The sequence below is a fragment of the Nerophis ophidion genome, linkage group LG01, assembly GCF_033978795.1.
Source record: "Nerophis ophidion isolate RoL-2023_Sa linkage group LG01, RoL_Noph_v1.0, whole genome shotgun sequence".
NCBI classification, from domain to species: domain Eukaryota; kingdom Metazoa; phylum Chordata; class Actinopteri; order Syngnathiformes; family Syngnathidae; genus Nerophis; species Nerophis ophidion.
In genome coordinates this window covers 39,568,570-39,591,350 of record NC_084611.1, presented here as the reverse complement: position 1 = coordinate 39,591,350, position 22,781 = coordinate 39,568,570, and the positions used below count along the sequence as shown (strand labels likewise).

Below are 22,781 nucleotides of genomic sequence, written 5' to 3'. Positions count from 1 at the left end.
ATTGTGTGCAGGTGCGCGATCCACGCACCTGAACTCGATCGTGGCGTCGCTCCCGGCATGCCCCGCCTCTACGCTCGGCCGCATTCTCCGCCTCCTTACCGCTATCTTGGGCCGGGCTCCAGCGTGCCCTGCCCCGCTGCTCGTTCGACGGCTCCGCCTCTCCACAGTGTTGTTCTATTGTTGTTGTTGTTGTTATTGTTGTGTTTGCTGTTGTTTTTGTCTCTCTGTCTAATCCCCCTCTTATCCCCACAAACCCCCCTCTGTCTTCCTTTTTTTTCTCTTTCTATCCCCTCTTGCTCCGGCCCGGCTGCACCAAATGATAATATAAATACATTTAATAAAGTCAAATACAAATAAGGCAACAAGAGAAGTATCCCACACTTATATATATATATATATATATATATATATATATATATATATATATATATATCCATCCGTCCTGCCCTGAATTGATTAACGTGGACCCCCGATTTAAACAAGTTGAAAAACTTATTCGGGTGTTACCATTTAGTGGTCAATTGTACGGAATATGTACTGTACTGTGCAATCTACTAATAAAAGTATCAATCAATCAATCAAAAAGGCTCAGGATCAGCAGGCTATCCTGACCATAGAAAAATGGATGAATATTCCTCGGCATCAAGGATCCTCAGGAAGTGATCACAAGATCACCTCCCGAGGACCTCTCCAGCGTTCACACTTAAAAAAAAGGGAAAAAAATGTCACAGGGCTTGATTGAATGCAAAACAATACAGTCACAAAAAAAAAAAAAAGCAAGTAAACCGTAACAAAACCATATCAAAAGTGACACAAAAAAATAGTAGTGGTAATAGTAGTAAAATTGCTTGTTGTCTTGGTTTCTATTAACAAAAACTGTGAGTGGCACAAAAAACTTGATGTGTGTGTTAATGTGGCGCTTCAATCCGGAAAATGAAGAACTGCAGTGGGACAGTACTTAGTGGGGTGGTGCTTCTTAATTCATCTAAAAAACCCACAACTAGTGAAGTTGGCACGTGCTGTAAATCCTAAATAAAAACAGAATACAATGATTTGCAAATAATTTTTAACCCATATTCAACTGAATAGACTGCAAAGACAAGATACTTAACGTTCGAACTGGAAAACTTTGTTATTTTTTGCAAATATTAGCTCATTTGGAATTTGATGTGGGCAGCACGGTGGTGGAGGGGTTAGTTGGTTTGCCTCACAATACGAAAGTCCGGAATAGTCCGGGGTTCAGTCCCGGGCTCGGGATCTTTTTGTGTGGAGTTTGCATGTCCTCCCCGTGACTGCGTGGGTTCTCTCCGGGTACTCCGGCTTCCTGCCACTTCCAAAGACATGCACCTGGGGATAGGTTGATTGGCAACACTAAAATGGTCCCTAGTGTGTGAATGTTGTCTGTCTATCTGTGTTGGCCCTGCGATGAAGTAGCAACTTGTCCAGGGTGTACACCCCCTTCCGCCAGATCAGAGCTAAGATAGGCACCAGCGCCCCTCGCATCCCCAAAGGGAATAAGCGGTAAAAAAATGGATGGATGGAATTTCATGCCTTGCAACATGTTTCACAAAAGCTGGCACAAGTGGCAAAAAAAAGACTGATAAAGTTGAGGAATGCTCATCAAACACTTTTTTGGAACATCCCACAGGTGAACAGGCTGATTGGGAGCAGGTGGGTGCCATGATTGGGTATAAAAGCAGATTCCATGAAATGCTCAGTCATTCACAAACAAGGATAGGGTGAGGGTCACCACTTTGTCAACAAATACGTGAGCAAATTGTTTAGGAAGAACATTTCTCAACAAGCTATTGCACCATCTACGGTCTGTAACATCATCAAAAGGACAATAAAATGCCGGACAAACAGATTTAAGAACACTTTTCACCCAAGAGCAATAGTGTCGCTGCACATAAGACAATAATGACTGTGCATGTGAGCTGTGTGCTGGGTATTTTTATCTATTTAGCTATGTTCTTATGTTTTAATGTGTAGTTATGAATTTGCACTAAATTAGTTTTTGCTTACAATTGTGTTGTATAATGTACAATGACAAAGATTGTTTCTATTCTATTTTAAAAGGTTCAGATAATCTGGAGAATTCACTGCACCTGAGCGGCAAGGCTGAAAACCAACATTGAATACCTGTGACATTTGATCCCGCAGGCGGTAGGTAGGTACTGCATGAAAAACCGACATCAGTGTGTAAAGGATATCACCGCATGGACTTGGAAACCCACGCCCCTGCTTATTTCAGCAAGACAATGCCAAGCCACGTGTTACAGTAGCGTGGCTTCATAGTAAAAGAGTGCGGGTACTAGACTGGCCTGCCTGTAGTCCAGACCTGTCTCCCATTCAAAATGTGTGGCGCAATATTAAGCCTAAAATACCACAATAGGACTGTTGAACAACTTAAGTTGTACATCAAGCAAGAATGGCAAATAATTCCACCTGAAAAGCTTAACAAATGTGTCTCCTCAGTTCCCACACGTTTACTGAGTGTTGTTAAAAGGAAAGGCCATGTCGTGCAGTGGTAAAAATGCCCATGTGCCAACTTTTTTGCAATGCATTGCTGCCATTTTAATTCTAAGTTGATGACAATTAAAAAAAAAAAAAATACTTTCTCAGTTTGAATATTAAATATCTTGCCTTTGCAGTTTATACAATTGAAAATAAGTTAAAAAGGATTTGCAAATCATTGTATTTTGTTTCTATTTACGAATTACACAACGTGCCAAATTCACTGGTTTTGGGTTTTGAACAAAAAACATCACTTTTGTGCCATAACAGGGATAAAAAATTGTACTAATGGCAAAACATGCTGAGAATGTTCACCATTGTTGGTGACTTGATTTATTACTTCCTCTGTCTTTGCTGAATTATAATATTGTCATTGTTCTAAGCCTCTTCAGCAGGTACATACCGCGATAACTGGAACAGACCTACCAGCATTTCTTCGCCTTTGCCTTTTATACAGAACCCAACTTAGCGGGATATTATGTTTAACTGTGTGCTTTTATACAGCATCAAACGATCTGATCAAAATTGTGTAGCAACTTAATGACGTTCTTGAATACGGACATCATACCACTCCTGTTACGGCGTTGATACCACCTCTGAAATGTAAATGCAAGGACAACCTTGTTCACACATCTGTGACACTGCCGTTTATACAGAAATAAAATATGTATGAGCAGAGTTAAAAGGGTTACAGTCACAGAGATCCGTTTAAGACTTATCATCAATGGGTCGGCCAGGACACCTGTAACATCTGGGTTTAAGTTGCCATATTGTTGTCCAAAGACTCAATTTGAAAAACCGCAATGAAAAAATTCCGCTCTCAATATGGACTCCCATTTTTGTAACTAAATATTTTTAATCACACTTTTTGTATATGTATTTGCCCTGATTTAACTTGCGATGGGCAGCGAAACCCAGTTCCATAATAGCACCAGTGCTAATTTGTGTGTGAATTAGTGAACTATATTTATATAGCGCTTTTTCTGTAGTGACTCAAAGCGCTTTTACATTGTAAAACCCGATATCTTAAATTACATTTAAACCAGTGTGGGTGGCACTGGGAGCAGGTGGGTAACGTGTCTCGCCCAAGGACACAACAGCAGTGACTAGGATGGCGGAAGCGGGAATCAAACCTGGAAGTTGCTGGCACGGCCACTCTACCAACCGAGCTATACCGCCCCAATTTGCACGGTAGTACTGTAACTGGACGAAGAAAATAAAAAATTACCGGCGTCTTATTGCGGTGCTCCAGCGAATGCAGACTCATCCACCTGCAACAAGTGATTATCAGTAATAATGTGCAAGTGACATTTTTGTAAGTAACGTAGCGTCCCGACAGAAGAACATAGAGTCTGGGATTCTTTTTAAACTTTATTGTCGACCTTAACATGCCAACAGCAGCCTTCATAACATATTTAGCATACATTTACCATAACAACACAGCACTTCATCATTATGCACCAACGACAGTTAGGGTAAGCGAGGTTGCATTCAGGAACCCTTGATAATCTGAGCTTTAAACATTACAACTAGAGATGTCCGCTAAATGTTTTAAAATGTAATATCAAAAATTATTGGTTTCAAAAAGTAAAATTTATGACATTTTAAAACGCCGCTGTAGGGAGTGGTACACGGGCATAGGGAGAAGTACAGAGCGCCAATAAACCTTAAAGGCACTGACTACCTTTGCGTGCCGGTCCAATCACATTAAATCTACGGCTTTTCACACGCGAAAGTGAATGCACAGCATACTTGTTCAACAGCCATACAGGTCACTGTGAGGGTGGCAGTATAAACAACTTTAACACTGTTACAAATATGCGCCAAACTGTGAACCCACACCAGACAAGAATGACAAACACATTTCGGGAGAACATCCGCACCGCAACACAACATAAACACAACAGAACAAATACCCAAAACACCTTGCAGCACTAACTCTTCCGGGACGCTACAATATACACCGCCCCACCCCCGCCCACCTCAACCTCCTCATGCTCTCTAAGGGAGAGCATGTCCAAAATTCCAAGCTGCTGTATTGAGGCATGTTAAAAAAAATAATGCACTTTGTGACTTCAATAATAAATATGGCAGTGCCACGTTGGCATTTTTTTCCATAACTTGAGTTGATTTAGTTTGGAAAACCTTGTTACATTGTTTAATGCATCCAGCGGGACATCACAAGAAAATCAGGAATAATAATGTGTTAATTCCACGACTGTATATATATCAGTATCGGTTGATATCGGAATCGCTAATTAAGAGTTGGATGATATCGGAATATCGGATATCGGCAAAAAAGCCATTATTGGACATCTGTAATTACAACACAAGTAAGTATTTTATTGTACTTTTTAAAAGTTCTACATTGCTTCTATAATTATGACTATTCATTGTCGATTGTATTTCTTATTTCTGAATGTATTCCTTAGTTATATAATCTACATTATTGACATATTTCAATTACTAGTCTGTTCAATTTGATTGTCACAAATTTCCATAAAAGTTTGCATGTTTTACATTTTCTTCGGTTTGGACACGGTTTAAGCACTGACTTGATACTAGCATCAGTTAAAATTTAAACGATACCCTTCCCTAGATTAAAATATTCAGATATAACATGTACCAAAACACTTTTAGTTCAAATCATTTTTTCTGTTTATGCAAAAAAACATTTTGTCCCTTAATGATCGTTAAACTTCAATCAATCAATGTTTGTTTGTATAGACCAAAATCACAAGTGTCTCAAAGGCTGCACAAGCCAAAACGACATCCCCGGTTCAGATCCCAAATAAGGGCAAGAAAAACTCCCAACCCAGTGGGATGTTAATGTGAATGACTGTGAGAAACTTTGGAGAGGACCGCGGATGTGGTAAACCCCCAAGGGGAGACCGGATGCAATGGATGTCGAGTGAGTCTAGCATAATATTGTGAAAGTCCAATCCATAGTGAATCTAACATAATAGTGACAGTCCAGTCCACAATGGATCTAACATAAAAGTGAGAGTACAGTCCATGACTGTGAGAAACCTTGGAGAGGACCGCAGATGTGGTAAACCCCCAAGGGGAGACCGGATGCAATGGACGTTGAGTGAGTCTAGCATAATATTGTGAAAGTCCAGTCCATAGTGGATCTAACATAATAGTGAGAGTCCAGTCCATAGTGGATCTAACATAATAGTGAGAGTCCAGCCCATAGTGGGGCCAGCAGGAGACAATCCTGAGCGGAGACAGGACAGCAGCGCAGAGATGTCCCCAACCGATGCACAGGCGAGCGGTCCACCCCGGGTCCCAACTCTGGACAGCCAGCACTTCATCCATGGCCACTTGTATTTGTGTTACAAAACATTATTTTACACTCCCTCAAATTGAAACGGCTCTTTAATATATTTTCTTTTAAGCTATTTGAGTTTTTAAAAATCCACAATTTGGGTTCCTGCTTGCAATTAATTGCCAACCCCCTTGTGAGAAGCACTAATGGATACAAATAATACAGGCATAAGAAGCAATTTGACATTTCAAAAAGTTTAGTAACTGTTGACAAAAAATAATTCAAAAAGTATTCAGTATACCAGTGATACTGATGTTTTAGTGCACAATGCAAGTAAAACAAATAAATATCTTTGGTGGGGGAAATGTTGGCCCAAACATCGAGGTGTAGTTTGTACTAGGGATGGGCGATATATCGATATACTCGATATATCGCAGGTTTGTCTCTGTGCGATATAGAAAATTACTATATCTTGTTATTCTAGTAATCAAATATGTGTTCTCACACAGTTGCTTTTAGCTGCGGGCATTACACTACATGTGTTTCCCACTCTTTCTTGTCTCTCCTTCTCACAGAGACTTAAAACAAGCGCACCTTCTTACATACATCACAAGTGCAACGTCACACGCCCTCCCCGAGCAGAGAGGTAGCTACATGGGTAGCATTAGCTGTGATGCTAACGTTGCGTCACGAGTGGTAATACGAGAGAGAGAAGGTGCCACTTTGGTAAGAAATGGAGGAATAATTAATTCCCAAGAAAAACAGCACGGGAAGCATTGTCTGGCGGTGGTTTGGCGTCAAGCGGGAAGGTGTTGAACAATTATGCGGCAAAAGCGTCGCTACAAAAAGTAGCAGCACTGCTAATGTGTAGCATCATTTGAAAAGTGACCCGCTAGAGAATGAAGAGTGCTTGAAACTGAATGTCACCATCTCTGTTCGGTGTCACACCAACAAAATGCCGAAGCAACAATTTCCACATCAACACCGTATGAAAAGAAAATCAACAACAGAAGGAGATAACCTCCGCAGGAACCTACCACAGAAAGAAGGACATACATACACTGTTTGATTTCCTATTATGCAGCTCATTTTTATTTGACAGTTTTTGAAATATCTTGTGTGACATCATGCACAAAAGTGCAATTTATTTGTTTCAAACTATTGTAGTGGCGTTTTGTACAAAAAGTGCACTTTAATTAAGGGTTGTTTTGATATGTCATCTTAGTGACATCATGCACAAAAGTGCACTAATAGCTCGTTTTAAAATGTTTAACAATCTTGCACATTCTGTTTTGGGAATGACATGAATGTTTGTGCCACTGTTTAATAACTGTTTAATAAATACACTTTTGCTAAATTGACTTAGTTGTGATTTCCTTTTCTGCATGAAAGTTTAAAAGGAGCAAATATTAATAGATAGATAGATAGATAGATAGTACTTTATTGATTCCTTCAGGAGAGTTCCTTCAGGAAAATTAAAATTCCAGCAGCAGTGTACAGAGTTGAGATCAATTTAAAAAACAAAAACAAAAAAAAAAAAAGGTAAATAATGGGGGTTTAAAAGGAAACAAAATAGAGAAATATTACAAAAAGAATAAAAACAATGGGAATATAACAAGACAAAGTAGGCAGTAGTGACCATGTTATGAAAACGTATCGCACTGTTAATGTTTTGCATCCCCTGTCATCCTAGTACCCCCCGCCCCCCGTCCCAGAGAGGAGTTGTACAGTCTAATGGCGTGTGGGACAAAGGAGTTTTTGAGTCTATTAGTCCTGCACTTGGGATGAAGCAGTCTAGCACTGAACAGGCTCCTCTGGCTACTGATAACGCTATGCAGAGGGTGACTGGCATCATCCAGGATGCTCACTAGTTTGTCCACAGTCCTCTTCTCTGCCACCGTCACCAGTGAGTCCAGTTTCATTCCGATTGTAGAACCGGCCCGCCTGATCAGTTTCTCAAGTCTGGAGCTGTCCTTCTTAGATGTACTGCCCCCCCAGCACACTACCATGTAGAACAGAACACTGGCAACCACAGACTGGTAGTACATCCACAGGAGTTTTCTACAAATGTTGAAGGAATGCAGTCTCCTGAGGAAGTACAGCCTGCTCTGTCCTTTCTTGTACTGGTGGTCCGTGTTAACAGTCCAGTCCAGCTTATTGTCCACCCAAAACCTCGAGGTACTTGAATGAGTCCACGGTCTGTACCTCAACTCCCTCGATCACAATAGGTTGTGACCGTGGACTCGACCTCCCAAAGTCAATGACCAGCTCCTTGGTCTTTGACGGATTGAGCTGCAAGACGTTCGTGTGGCACCAGACAACAAAGTCCCTCACCAGGTTCCGAAACTCCTCCTCTCTGCCGTCCCTGATGCACCCGACGATGGCTGTGTCATCCGCGTACTTCTGGATGTGACACAGCCCTGAGTTGTAGCAGAAGTCAGCGGTGTACAGGGTGAAGAGAAGAGGGGCCAGCACCGTTCCCTGCGGTGCTCCGGTGCTGCTGATCACCGTGTCAGACGTGATGTCCTTCAGTCTGACGTACTGTGGCCTGTCGGTGAGGTAGTTCGAAATCCAGGCAACCAGGCACGGGTCCACTTGCATTTTGTAGAGCTTGTCCTGAATGAGGCGGGGCTGGATGGTATTAAAGGCACTCGAGAAGTCCAGGAAAAGGATCCTCACAGTGCCATTTCCCTTATCCAGGTGTGAGTGGGCTCGATGTAGCAGGTAAAGGATAGCATCCTCCACACCAACACCTTCCTGGTACGCAAACTGCAGGCTGTCCTGGGCATGTTGCACCTGTGGTCTGAGGAGGCTGAGAAATAGCCGCTCCAATGTCTTCATTAGGTGAGAGGTGAGCGCCACTGGTCTGTAGTCGTTCAGCTCACTGGGGCAGTTCTTTTTGGGAACTGGAACGATGCATGACGTCTTCCAGAGGGTGGGCACTCTTCCCAGCTGCAGGCTGAGGTTGAAGACCCTTTGAAGTGGTTCACCCAGTTCTACAGCACAGGTCTTCAGGAGTCGGGGGCACAGCTTGTCTGGGCCTGCTGCTTTCCTTGGCTGTAGCTTCCTCAGTTGACCTCTGACCTGGTCCGCAGAGATGACTAATGTCTGCGTAGAGGTGGTGGAGGGGGGTGCTCCCATGGCTGGAGGGGAGGTGCGTTGAGGGGAGCAGAAGAGGGGTTGGCTGTGATGGGAAGTGGGGGACGGAGAGGACACGGACTGGTTAAACTGGTTAAAGAAGTTATTCATCTCATTGGCCCTCTCTATTGTCCCCACAACAGCTCTGGTCTTTGTCTTGTGGCCTGTGATGGTTTTCACACCTTCCCAGACCTCCCTCATGTTGTTCTGCTGCAGCTTCTGCTCCAGTTTCTTCCTGTAGCTGTCCTTAGCCTCCCTCACGCGTCGTTTCACCTCACGCTGTGCTGCTCTCATTGCCTCCCTGTCTCCACTCCTGAAGGCAGCTTTCTTCTTGTTGAGGACAGCTTTAACTTCTTGTGTTACCCAGGGTTTGTTATTAGGGTAGCACCGAACAGTCTTAGCAGGGCAGATCACGTCCACGCAGAAGTTGAGGTAATCTGTGAGACAGTGAGTCAGCCCATCAATGTCCTCACCCTGTGGAAGCAGCACGTCCCAGTCTGTGGTGTTGTAGCAGTCTCTGAGGGCATCTTCCAATTCAGGGGACCACTTCCTCACATAGCAAGTGTTAACAGGCTGTCTTTGGACCATGGGGGTGTATTTTGGCCGCAAATGAACAAGATTGTGGTCAGACTTCCCTAGTGGGGGTAGGGGTGTGACCTTGTATGCATCCCTGACATTAGAATACAGTAGGTCAATTGTCCTGTTGTTTCTCGTGGGACAATCCACAGCCTGGTAAAAAGCAGCTAATGTTGAGTCCAAAGTAGCATGATTGAAGTCCCCAGAAATGATGAAAAAAGCCTCAGGATGTTTTGTCTGTAGCCTTGATGTGATGGCGTGGATCATCTCACATGCATTGGCAGCATCTGCCCTCGGGGGAATGTAAACACAGAGGGAGATCACGGGACTGAACTCCCTCGGCAGATAGTATGGCCGAAGGCTAACAGCTAGTAGCTCCAGGTCCGGGCAACACAAGGCTTTCTTCACAGAGATGTGTCTCGGGTTACACCAGCGGTTGTTAACATATATGATGAGTCCCCGACCTTTTCTTTTCCCGCATGCTTTCGTGTCTCTGTCAGCTCTCACTGCGGTGAATCCCTGCAGGTCCACGTTAGCATCCGGTAGCAGGTGGTTTAGCCATGTTTCCGTGAAGATGAGTAGGCTGCTCTCTCGATACGCACGCTGGTTTTTTAGTCCATGAAGCTCATCAATCTTGTTCGGCAGCGAATTCACATTCCCCATGATGACGGAAGGAATGGATGGTTTGTAGCGCCGTCGATTTTCCTCACACTTAGCCTTTAGCTTAGCTCCCGCTTTGCAGCCCTGAGGATTCTTCCTTAGCTCCGCTGGAATGGAGTGTCGAACACCATTTCGCCCCATCATTTTCAGACTGAGCAGTTCCTCTCTCGAATAAGAAAGAAAGCTGCTTCCTGGTCTTTTAAAACTGCCAAAAGTATCCATTGGATATATACAGGGATTCACTGTCTTCAAGGAAAACATAAAAAAGATAAAAGCTAAAAGATAAAAGATAAAATATATGTTTGTAAGATATAATAAATAATAATTATAATTAAGGATAAAATATAAGATAAAAGATAGGTTTAAAAGATGTACCACTACAGAGCTACTGGAGATGCAGCCGCCTACCACAGCGCAAGCAGAGAAAAAAAAAAAAAAAAAAAAAAAATGTTTTAAAGTAGACACATAGAAACATCATACTGCTGTGATTATATGCATCAAGTGTTCATTCAAGGCTAAGGCAAAATATCCGGATATATATTGTGTATCGTGACATGACCCAAAAATATCGAGATATTAATAAAAGGCCATATCGCCCAGCCCTAGTTTGTACCGTGGGTTACCTGTACCGTTGTACCCCTATTTTTCCACATCAAAAAAACATCCTTTATCTAATTGTCGGCTGCTTCTAATTAATGCTCTGTCCTCTTTGTGGTTTAGGTAAACAGACTACATAACTGGAACATTCACAGTAAAGGCATTAACTTGACTTCTCAAGGAAATAAATATGAAATACTAAACTAAAATAGCTGGTCTCAATGTTAAAGGCCTACTGAAACCCACTACTACCGACCACGCAGTCTGATAGTTTATATATCAATGATAAAATCTTAACATTGCAACACATACCAATACGGCTGGTTTAGTTTATTTATTTGCAATTTTAAATTTTGCGCGGGAGTATCATGCTAAAACGTCGTGGTATGATGACGCATGCGCGTGACGTCACACATTGTAGAGGACATTTTGTTCCAGCACCGTTCCCATCTATAAGTCGTCTGTTTTCATCGCATAATTCCACAGTATTCTGGACATCTGTGTTGCTGAATCTTTTGCAATTTGTTCAATTAATAATGGAGACGTCAAAGAAGAAAGCTGTAGTTGGGAAGCGGTGTATTGCGGCCGCCTTTAGCAACACAAACACAGCCGGTGTTTCATTGTTTACATCCCCGAAAGATGACGGTGAAGCTTTACTATGGAACAGAGCGGTCAAGCGAACACGGTTGGATTGGACCACACACACAAAGTACAGTGTATTGTGCAGCAATCATTTCAAAAGATCGTGTTTTGAAGAGGGCCCCTTGCGAAGGGCAGAGATGGGCATCACCACCACCCGTCGACTGGTGCTGAAGAAAGGTGCGGGGCCGACCTGCAGGTTGTACAGGTACAACCATATGATCTCACTAAAACATTAGTAACACAATAAGCAGATAAGGGATTTTTCAGAATTATCCTAGTAAATCTGTCTAATAACATCTGAATCGCTCTCACTGTAAAGTTTTTTTTTCCTAGTCCTTCACTCACACTTTCCTCATCCACAAATCTTTCATCCTTGCTCAAATTATTGGGGAAATCGTCGTTTTCTCAGTCCGAATCGCTCTCGCTGCTGGTGGCCATGATTGTAAACAATGTTCAGCTCTGAGGAGCTCCACAACCTGTGATGTCGCGCGCATATTGTCTGCTACTTCCGGTACACGCAGGGCTTTTTTATCAGCACCAAAAGTTGCAAACTTTATGGTCGATGTTCTCTACTAAATCCTTTCAGCAAAAATATGGCAATATAGCGAAATGATCAAGTATGACACATAGAATGGACCTGCTATCTCCATTTAAATAAGAAAATCTCATTTCAGTAGGCCTTTAACTGTACCGATGAAGGTGAAAAAAAAAAAAAGTTAACATTTTTTATGTCCAAATGTGAATGTGTAGCGTTACATAAGCTCAACATCCACTCATTCCTGACCACGTTTCTCTGGCAGCCGGCCATAATCGCACTAATATTCCCACTGCGTCACTTATCCAGCGAACAAAGGCCAGCATTGGTGAGGCACCTGGAGTCGCACGGGGCACTGGTCTTTTGCGTTCCTGTGTAGGCGCCCTCATATCCTAAGCTTGCGGACACATACCTTACCTAATAGACTACATCGCTGTTTTATAATTATATCATCGGTGCAGTGCAGTGGATAAAAATCAGAGCAGGGCGCTGCGTTATAACCGTCCTCTCGGGAGACACTGGCCTATAAGTAGACCACAGGAAAAGGGCCAAAAGGAAAGCCTGTGGCACCAACCCCTGAGAGGTCTAAGAAGTCTCAATTTCGAGGGGAAGGTCACACGGTTTGTTCCACTTGGAGCATTCAACGAGGTGGCAGCAGCTCAAACAACCGCTGCTGCCGCCCTATGAGGACTCGCTGAGACCTTCCTCTTTGCCAGCGAGTTTAGGAGGCTTCTGAAGGTCTTTTAGTGTGACACAGTGGGACAAATCAGAAGTCAACATCGACAACAACACTACATTACAAAGAAATGCTCCACAAAAAGAGGTGGAAATGGAAACCTTGCACCACACTGGCCACAAACGACTGGATTTAGAGAATAATACAACAACAAGATTATATTTGACAAAAAAATGTGGTGACTTGTCCAAGGTGTATCCCGCCTTTCGCTTAATGCAACTGGGATAGGCTCCAGCATACTCCGTGACCCCAAAAGGGTAGAAAATGGATGGGTGGATGATCAAATATTTTTTTCAAACCCAGAAGCATGTATGACAAGGTTAACCAAACCAATTATTCAATATTCTGCATTTATTTATTTCTGTATTTATTATTCATTATCTGATTAATATTTTGATTTTTTTAAATGTATCATTAATCTATTTCTTCATATAACCTTAAATATATATTTTTACTTCTAATGTATTCACTTTTTAACACTTGCACGTGCGACACACTCGATTCGTTTTACTTTCTATTAAAAAGTGCTCACACTTAAAACACAGGAAGTGAATAATTATTTTAATTCCGATTAATTATATCACATGAGTTTTTGTCAAGTGTGAAACATGTTCAATACATGATCTAAAGAAGTTACACTGGAACCTTTTCAAGGCAGCGGTACTTACTCTCCACCAACTCAAGTCCCAAACTAATGTGTTCCTTTTACTTAAAATTATGCAAAAAAAATATTTGAGACTCATTTTGTGTTGAGTCTGCATTCCCGCTGGGTGTAACGGTAGTTGTGTAACGGTACACAAAAATTTAGGTTCGGTATGTACCTCGTTTTAGAGGTCACGGTTTGGTTCATTTTTGGTACAGTAAGAAAACAACAAAATATACATTTTTTGGTTATTTATTTACCAAATTTATAAACAATGGTTTTATCCTTTCAACATTGGGAACACTATAATAATTCTTCTCACGTTAATCCACATTAAACTGCCTCAAGTTGTTGCTTTGATGAAATAAAATGACAAAACCTTTATTCTACATATAAAAAGTCCAACATTAAACATTTTCAAGTCAACTCATCATGCTTAATTTATTACAGCATTTGGGAAGCCTGTAGTTGACTTTTATTATGTAAATATTATATTTTTATCAACATGTGATAGCAGAGACCCTGCCATTCAAAACTAGGCTGCTACATTACTAATGATTCATGTAACTATAGCTGAAGAAAAATTGTACAATAGCAATAGGAGAGACTATTCATCCCTAAACACAATGGAGTTCAATGAAATAACAGACAGACAGGGCTTTGCTGCCCCTAACACACACACACACACACACACACGCACACGCACACGCACGCGCACACGCACGCGCACACACACGCGCACGCGCACGCACTAGCACACGCACACACACACACACACACACACACACACACACACACCCGCACACGCACGCAAACACGCGCACACACGCGCACACACGCCCACACACAGCAAAATGAGCTAACGTTATGCTAAAAGCTAATTAGCTTTCACCTTAAGCCTATACTGTGAGCTAGCTGAGCTGCAGTTTAAATTTCTAGAAGATCAACGGGCTCATAGTGATGTTTGTAAAAGTTGTCACTGGGAAGTGTTTTTTATAATTTGGGGAGTGTACCCTGTCCGCTGCTCACATGCTAAACGAACATCTGCTCGACGCTGAAGCATTGACTACATCGCTCTTAATACGCACTGCTGATTGGCTGTTACATCGCTCTGAATACGCACTGCTGATTGGCTTTGTATGTAACCAATCAGATGGTTGTGTGGGCGGGACAATGCTTGCTGCTGAGACAGAGGCAGAAAGCAGAGCAGCTTGTGAAGACTTATGCTTACAAACTCGTTCGGTACGCCCGCGTGACGAACCGAAACCCCCGTAGCGAAACGGTTCAATACAAATACACGTACCGTTACACCCCTAAAATCGGTCATTAATTATCGCTAAGCAGTGAGAAATGGCAACAACAAAATGACTGTCTAGTTCCACAGTATTAAAACAGGCACACAATAATTTTCTGTTTACCCCGTAGTCCAAAGTGTGTTTCAATATAAAGGCTGCATTAACCAGGATTCAACAACAGCATCTAACATACAATGAAATTACTGCAGCGGCAGTTAGATAAGAGCACGGTTTGCCCAAATTGTCAATATACTTGTGGTGGTGGGGGCGTGGCCTTAATGACCTCATCATAAAATTTGCACATTGTGCGCTGATTAGCTCACAATATGGCGATAAATGTTTTAAAATGTAATATGGGAAATTATTGATATCGGTTTCAAAATGATCGGTATCGGTTTCAAAAAGTAAAATACGTGACTTTTTTTACGCCGCCGAGGAAGTACAGAGAGCCAATAAACCTTAAAAGCACTGCCTTTGCGTGCCGGCCCAGTCACATAATATTTACGGCTTTTCACACACACAAGTGAATGCAAGTTATACTTGGTCAACAGCAGTACAGGTCACATTGAGGGTGGCCGTATAAACAACTTTAACACTGTTACAAATATGCTTCACACTGTGAACCCACACCAAACAAGAATGACAAACACATTTTGGGAGAACATCTGCACCGTAACACAACATAAACACAACAGAACAAATACCCAGAACCCCTTGCGGTTCTAACTCTTCCGGGACGCTACAATATACACCCCCCGCTTCTTCTTCTTATATATATGCCTCACAATAAAATAATGTTTGCCTCGGTGCCCCATAATCTGAGCCCTCCTTTAACGCAACACTTGCCTTGACCTTAAAAAGTTAAAATTTGAGGCCTGATGTTGTCATGTCATGTTGGTGTTCCTCACTTGGAATCTGTCAAACTTAATTCTGTTCTGCATATGACCTGTTAATACATCTGTTTAAACTGTAGCGTTTGTATTGTTACTTTGCACTTTTGTTTAAGAAGGTCCTAACTTGATCGTCAGTGAATACCTCTGCCTACATGTTCTATATTGAAGTGCAGCTTTGTTTGTCAACACTTTCTTTAGCTATATTGTTTATTGTTATGATTGTGCATTTTTGAGCCCCCCTATCCCCTTCTTAAAATATTTTATCACTTACTTAATACCAGCACCCTTCCTGACCTCTTGAGGGAAAAGCGGTAGAAATGGATGGACGAATGGAACTATTCATTATTAAATGTTATTGTATAGGTGCAAAATGCTGTTAACAGAAAAGTATTTTGTATTGTTATTTCTTTGTTTTATTTAACTTGGAGTTTTAAACGTTTTCGTTTCAATAACAATGTAAAATACACAATAAATACAAGTTTATTGCATTTGAAAGGATATACATGCATTATGCAGCACCCCCCGCCACCCTGAACGGGACAAGCGGTAGAAAATGGATGGATGGATGGACCTTTTACGGTCTGTAATATCATCAAAAGTCAGAGAATCTGGAGAAATCACTGCACGTAAGTGGCAAGGCTGAAAAACAACATTGAATGCCCGCGACATTCCAGCCCCTCAGGAGGTAGATACTGGATCAAAAACCGACATCAGTGTATAAGGGATATCCCCGCATTGACTTAGGAACCCACGCCCTTTCTTATTTCAGCAAGACAATGCCAAGCCACGTGTTACAATAACATGGCTTCATAGTAAAAGAGTGTGTGTACGAGACTGGCCTGCCTGTAGTCCAGACCTGTCTCCCATTAAAAATGTGCGGTGCAATATGGAGCCTAAAATACCACAATAGAGACCCCCGGACTGTTGAACAACTTAAGATGTACATCAAGCAAGAATGGCAAATAATTCCACCTGAAAAGGTTCAAAATTTGGTCTCCTCAGTTCCCATGCATTTTGTGTTAAAAGGAAAGGCCATGTAACGCAGTGGTAAAAATGCACGTGTGCCAACTTTTTTGCAATGTGTTGCTGCCATTAAATTCTAAGTAAATGATTATTTAAAAAAAAAAAAAACTTTCTCAGTTTGAACATTAAATATCTTGTCTTTGCAGTTTATTCAATTGAATACAAGTTAAAAAGGATTTGCAAATCATTGTATTCTGTTTCTATTTACGATTATTATTATGTATTACCATCAAATCAATGGTTTATTTGGTTCCATAACAATAATGGCTGTATATCAACAATAATTTGTATGTCAATATATCGTTAATTATCGTTAAATTTGTTATCGGCCCAGACCTACCATTAAGAGTATAATAAAAATAAAAATTACAATAAAAATAAAATAAAAATTCAAATATGGACAAATGGAGTTTAATCTGTGGACAAACTGCTGGAGGTTCAAAAATGCCTTAGAATGCCCCATTCTCCATTCGCGTTTTGGTTTACATTCCATTTAGTTACTGAACCAGACCGCAGGGTGTTGACATAAATATTTCGACTGTATCAATAATTGCTAAGAATGTCAAAGAGTAGGACTAAACCAAACAAGCTTTGCTTCTTCCAACCACTTTCTGAGGATGTTAAATTGTGCAAGGCTAGTCATGTAATGTTATTCTATGTAACTTGTTATAAAGCATGCCCAAAACAAACCATGATAAAGACCAAATTATGTCCTATTTTATCTTCGTCACAGACACCCAGCGGGAATGCAGACTCAATCTTTGGGTTACTTAGCATGCAGGATCTTCTCTCCATTGCACTCCGTTGATGAGGCCTTCTGAGCTTGACTACTCTATTAACATAATCAATATGTATAATCTCCTATACAGCAGCCCTATTCCAGAGATGTGCAAACACTGTTGCTTGGCTGTTTGCTCCCATTTAAACTAATATAGATGCACCGCACAGCACAAGACCTGCAACGCTCAATCTACCGACCGGCCAGCCTGCAGTGTGCAAGCGCCACGCTTGACCCAGAAAACAAGGCACTCACACACACTGAGCATAAAAATAGCCCAGTCACAATAATCCCATCATACGCAAGCAGAGTGTTTGAAGTCGTTTGCTCAGAAAATATGCTCATTCCCTTCTAAAAATACAACCTCAACCCCCCCTTGAGGCAGTGACGTAAGAGCAGCACACAGCGCAGCTCATTGCAAGAGCAGCCGGCGAGGTTCTCCACTTCAGCTAAACAGAGGCTACGATACGAGTGGGGGTCTGTGCATTGGAACTGCTTTCTCGGAAACAGTCCTACTCATCGGAAGTTCTAAGTTTAACCTCCCAAATCCTTCCCAAATCGCTACAAAACACCCACTTTAACTAAAGGGTGTTAAAGGCCTACTGAAATGAGATTTTCTTATTTAAACGGGGATAGCAGGTCCATTCTATGTGTCATACTTGATCATTTCTCGATACTGCCATATTTTTGCTGAAAGGATTTAGTAGAGAACATCGACGATAAAGTTTGCAACTTTTGGTCGCTAATAAAAAAGCCTTGCCTGTACTGGAAGTAGCAGACGATGTGCGCGTGACGTCACGGGTTGTGGAGCTCCTCACATCCTCACATTGTTTACAATCTTGGCCACCAGCAGCGAGAGCGATTCGGACTGAGAAAGCGACAATTTCCCCATTAATTTGAGCAAGGATGAAAGATTTGCGGATGAGGAAAGTGAGAGTGAAGGACTAGAAAAGAAAAAAAAAATAGACGGCAGAGCGATTCAGATGTTATTACACAAATTTACTAGGATAATTCTGGAAAATCCCTTATTTGCTTATTGTGTTACCAGTGTTTTAGTGAGATTATATGGTCGGACCTGTACAACCTGAAAGTCGGAGGGGTGTGGTGACCGCCAGTGTCTCCTAGGGAAGCCACGTTTCTCGACGAGGCGAAGGCAGCCGGTGGGGCTGCCTTTTTTCCCTTCTCCACGGTGGAAGCATCAGACGGTCGGGGGCGGTTGGTGGGAGGAGGCAAGAGAGTCGCAGCTGCCTCTTTGACAGGTGCAGGGGGAACGACGCAAGCTCTCCGGTCATGTCTACGGTAAGAGCCGACTTATTACCACCATTTTCTCACCGAAACCTGCCGGTTGACATGTGGTAGGGAACCATGTTCGCTTGACCGGTCTGTTCCATGGTAAAGCTTCACCGTCATCTTTCGGGAATGTAAACAAGGAAACACCGGCTGTGTTTGTGTTGCTAAAGGTGGCCGCAATACACCGCTTCCCACCTACATCTTTCTTCTTTGACGTCTCCATTATTAATTGAACAAATTGCAAAAATTCAGCAACACAGATGTCCATAATAATGTGGAATTATGTGATGAAAAGAGACGAGTTATAGCTGTGAACGGTGCTGGACCAAAATGTCCTCTAAAATGTGTGACGTCACGCGCACGCGTCATTATACCACGACGTTTTAGCATGATACTTAAAATGGCAATTTAGTAAACTAAACCGGCCGTATTGGCATGCGTTGCAATGTTAAGATTTTATCATTGACATATAAACTATGAGACTGCGGGGTCGGTAGTAGTGGGTTTCAGTAGGCTTTAAAACCAAATCACCATAACATTTGGTACATGCTTTTAGGAGACTTGCAAAGACAGGTCTGTACATTTGTAGCATGACTTGTTGAAAAACATGGCTGCCATTATGTCTTTGCAACGCATGAATGTTCTCCGAAAGACCGTACATATCAGTGTGTATGAAAGAGGGAATGAAACTGAGGTGACATGTATGTTTTATCGATTTGTTTGTGTTGCATAGTAAGCAGTGGAGTCAAAATGGGTCAGCGGAAACATTTATTTGGGCTGAAATTTCTGCCACTCAAACACACTGCCATATGAAAGAAAAAGTAAACAAATACTAAACTGATGTCACCTTGACCTGTCAATGGTCTGTGTTCAGCTCAAATCCAGTATGTTGACAGTTGCTGTGTAAAAGAATAAATCAACTCAAAAGGAATAGCGCCTACAGAGACGAACGATGTTTGGTTTTCGAGGTCCTTTACTCATCTAGTCTTTTTTTTATGTATGTGCCATTTTTTTACATCTTTTTTTTGTTGTAAAAGATTTGGGATCTGGTAGCCCAGCTGCTTCCGTTAATGGGATCTGGTAGCCCTGTGCTTCTGTTAACTGAACGCATAAAACAAAACAATTTGCATGCACACACGCCCAAAATGAAGGTAAACAACTACACTGTATGCATTTGTTTGTGAAAACTATCTTTTCCGATGTTGAACCGCTGCACATACCTGTAGAAGAAGGGTGAACGTTTGTCAAAACATGCACCCTTGCTGTGTTGCTTGTGCAATTATTATTTTTTATAACAAGGTGGCGCTGCTACTGAACCCCAAAAGTTTTACCTCATCAGTGAGAATGGCTTGACATTTTCACACAGCTCTATAATATGGTCACTGTTTCTTTAGGTTGTTTAGACTCTTAGGGGAACGTCAGGCACGATTCTGTCAAATTTCAGCAAGATTGGTTAAAAAACCATGTCCACCATCAAGCAGTACTTAGCAAATATTTGTCCAAAGTCATTGGCCATTCGTCTAAGGATTTTAAAAGTTCGAGGACATTTGCAATACATGTATGCTAGCATGACTTCCAAATAGGGCTGGGCTATATATCGATATATTCCATATATCGCGGGTTTGTCTCTGTGCGATACAGAAAAATGACTATATTGTGGTATTCGAGTATACGTTCTCACGCAGTTGCTTTTAGCTGCGGGCATTACACTACAGCAAGGGTCAGCAACGCGGTGCCCGCGGGCACCAGGTAGCCCGTAAGTACCAGAGGAGTCCCCCGCTGGCCTGTTCTAGAAATAGCTCAAATAGCAGCTGTGGAGAGGCGGATCCGACGGTCCGACAGAGAGGCAGGGCACGCTAGAGCCCGGCCCAAGATGGTTGCGTGGAGGCGGGGATGGTGAGCGAGCGGCGAGGCGGGGCATGCTGGGAGCCACGGCCCAAACAAGATCAGGTGTGTGGATCGCGCACCTGTACACGATTAACGTATCTCCTCTCGCTGTATAAAAGGGGTGAAAGAGGAGAGAACGGGGCCGGTGATGGTGCGGAGCGAGAAAAACACATACAACGACGGAGATGGAGACGAAGACAAGAAGAGGCGGACTGAAGTACGTGCTGCTAAAAAGCAGACGGCGGAGTGAGCAGCAGACGGAGACGGGAGACGTAGCAGAAGAGCGACCTGACCGCAGACAAGCTTGTGTGGGAAAATAAAGCAAGTCAAACCTGCTCAAAGTCATGTCTTTCCTTGGTGGTCCATGGAACCCGCAAGACGACGGCGTGAGTCTGTCACAGCAGCACTTATCCGTGAGCTGCCTCTATTTTTTTAATTGTATTTATTTACTACCAAGTTGGTCTCGCTTTGCTTGACTTTTTTTTTTCTAAGAGACAAAACTCAAATAGAATTTGAAAATCCAAGAAAATATTTTAAAGACTTGGTCTTCACTAGTTTAAATAAATTCATTTATGTTTTTACTTTGCTTCTTATAACTTTCAGAAAGACAATTTTAGAGAAAATATAAAACCTTAAAAATGATTTTAGGAATTTTAAACACATATACCTTTTTACTTTTTAAATTCCTTCCTCTTCTTTCCTGACAATTTAAATCAATGTTGAAGTAAATTATTTTTTTTTATTGTAAAGAATAATAAATACATTTTAATTTAATTCTTCATTTTAGCTTCTGTTTTTTCGACGAAGAATATTTGTGAAATATTTATTCAAATTTATTATGATTAAAATTCAAACTAAATATTCTGGCAAATCTAGAAAATCTGTAGAATCAAATTTAAATCTTATTTCAAAGTCTTTTGAATTTCTTTTAAAATTTTTGTTCTGGAAAATCTAGAAGAAATAATGATTTGTCTTTGTTAGAAATATAGCTTGGTCCAATTTTTTATATATTCTAACAAAGTGCAGATTGGATTTTAACCTATTTAAAACATGTCATCAAAAATATATATTTATTGTGAGAAATCATTAAGATGATCAGTGTTTCCACAAAGATAAATATCATAATTATTAATAATAACAGAGTTAAAGGTAAATTGAGCAAATTGGCTATTTCTGGCAATTTACTTAAGTGTGTATCAAACTGGTAGCCCTTCGCATTAATCAGTACCCAAGAAGTAGCTATTGGTTTTAAAAAGGTTGGTGACCCCTGCCCTACAAGCTCTTCCCACTCTTTGTTGTCTCTACTTCTCACAGACAGCAAGCGCACCTTCTTACATACGTCACATACGTATACGCCCTCGCGGAGCACAGAGGTAGCAGCATGGGTAACCTTAGCTGTGATGCTAACGGTGTGGTGCGAGTGGTAAGACGAGAGAAAGAAGGTGCAAATCTGGTAACAAATGAAGGAAGAATTAATTTCCAAGAAAAACAGCAGGGGGTCCATCGTCTGGCGGTGGTTTGGCTTCAAGTGGGAATATGTCGAACAGACAACCGTAATATGTCAAGTGTGGGGCACAAGCGTTGCTACAAAAAGTAGCATTACTGCTAATATGTAGCATCATTTGAAAAGTCACCCGCCAGAGAATGAAGAGTGCTTACTCCGCAAGTCAACATCTCCATTCGGTGCCACACCACCAAAATGCCGAGGCAACCATTTTCACATCAACACAGTATGAAAAAAATTGTGAACAACATAAGGAGATAATGTCCGCAGTAACCTACCACATAGCGATTTAATTTCTTATTATGCAGCTCATTTTTATTTGAAAGTTATTGAAATATCTTGTGTGACATCATGCACAAAAGTGCACTTTAATTGTATTAAACTATTGTAGTGGCGTTCTGTAAAAAAAAAGTGCACTTTTATTTATTGTTGTTTTGATATGTCATCTTAGTGACATCATGCACAAAAGTTTACTCATAGCTTGTTTTAAAATGTCTCTGACAATCTTGCACTTTGTTTTGAAATTACATTAATTTTTGTGCCACTGCTTAATAACTGTTTAACAAATACACTTTTGGTCAATTGACTTAGTTGGGATTTCCCTCTCTGCATGAAAGTTTAAAATGAGCATATATTAATGCAGTATGAACAAGAATGTTTTAATGTAGACACATAGAATCATCACACCGCTGTGATTATATGCATCAAGTGTTCATTCAAGGCTAAGGCAAAATATTGAGATATATATCGTGCATCGTGGCATGGCCTAAAAATATCGAGATATTAAAAAAAGGCC

At 41.5% G+C, this 22,781-nt stretch overlaps 1 protein-coding gene and 1 long non-coding RNA gene across 7 annotated transcripts in view; one reads left to right on the top strand and one right to left on the bottom strand.

Annotated features, from left to right (window-relative positions):
• LOC133554076 (membrane-associated phosphatidylinositol transfer protein 2-like) overlaps window positions 1-22,781 on the bottom strand; it is a 183,902-nt gene that overhangs the window by 103,224 nt on the left and 57,897 nt on the right. The window lies entirely within an intron of this gene.
• Window positions 18,444-20,816, top strand: LOC133569391 (uncharacterized). The gene is made up of 2 exons (XR_009809807.1): window positions 18,444-18,603; window positions 20,601-20,816. It is a non-coding gene; the product is annotated as an uncharacterized LOC133569391 (long non-coding RNA).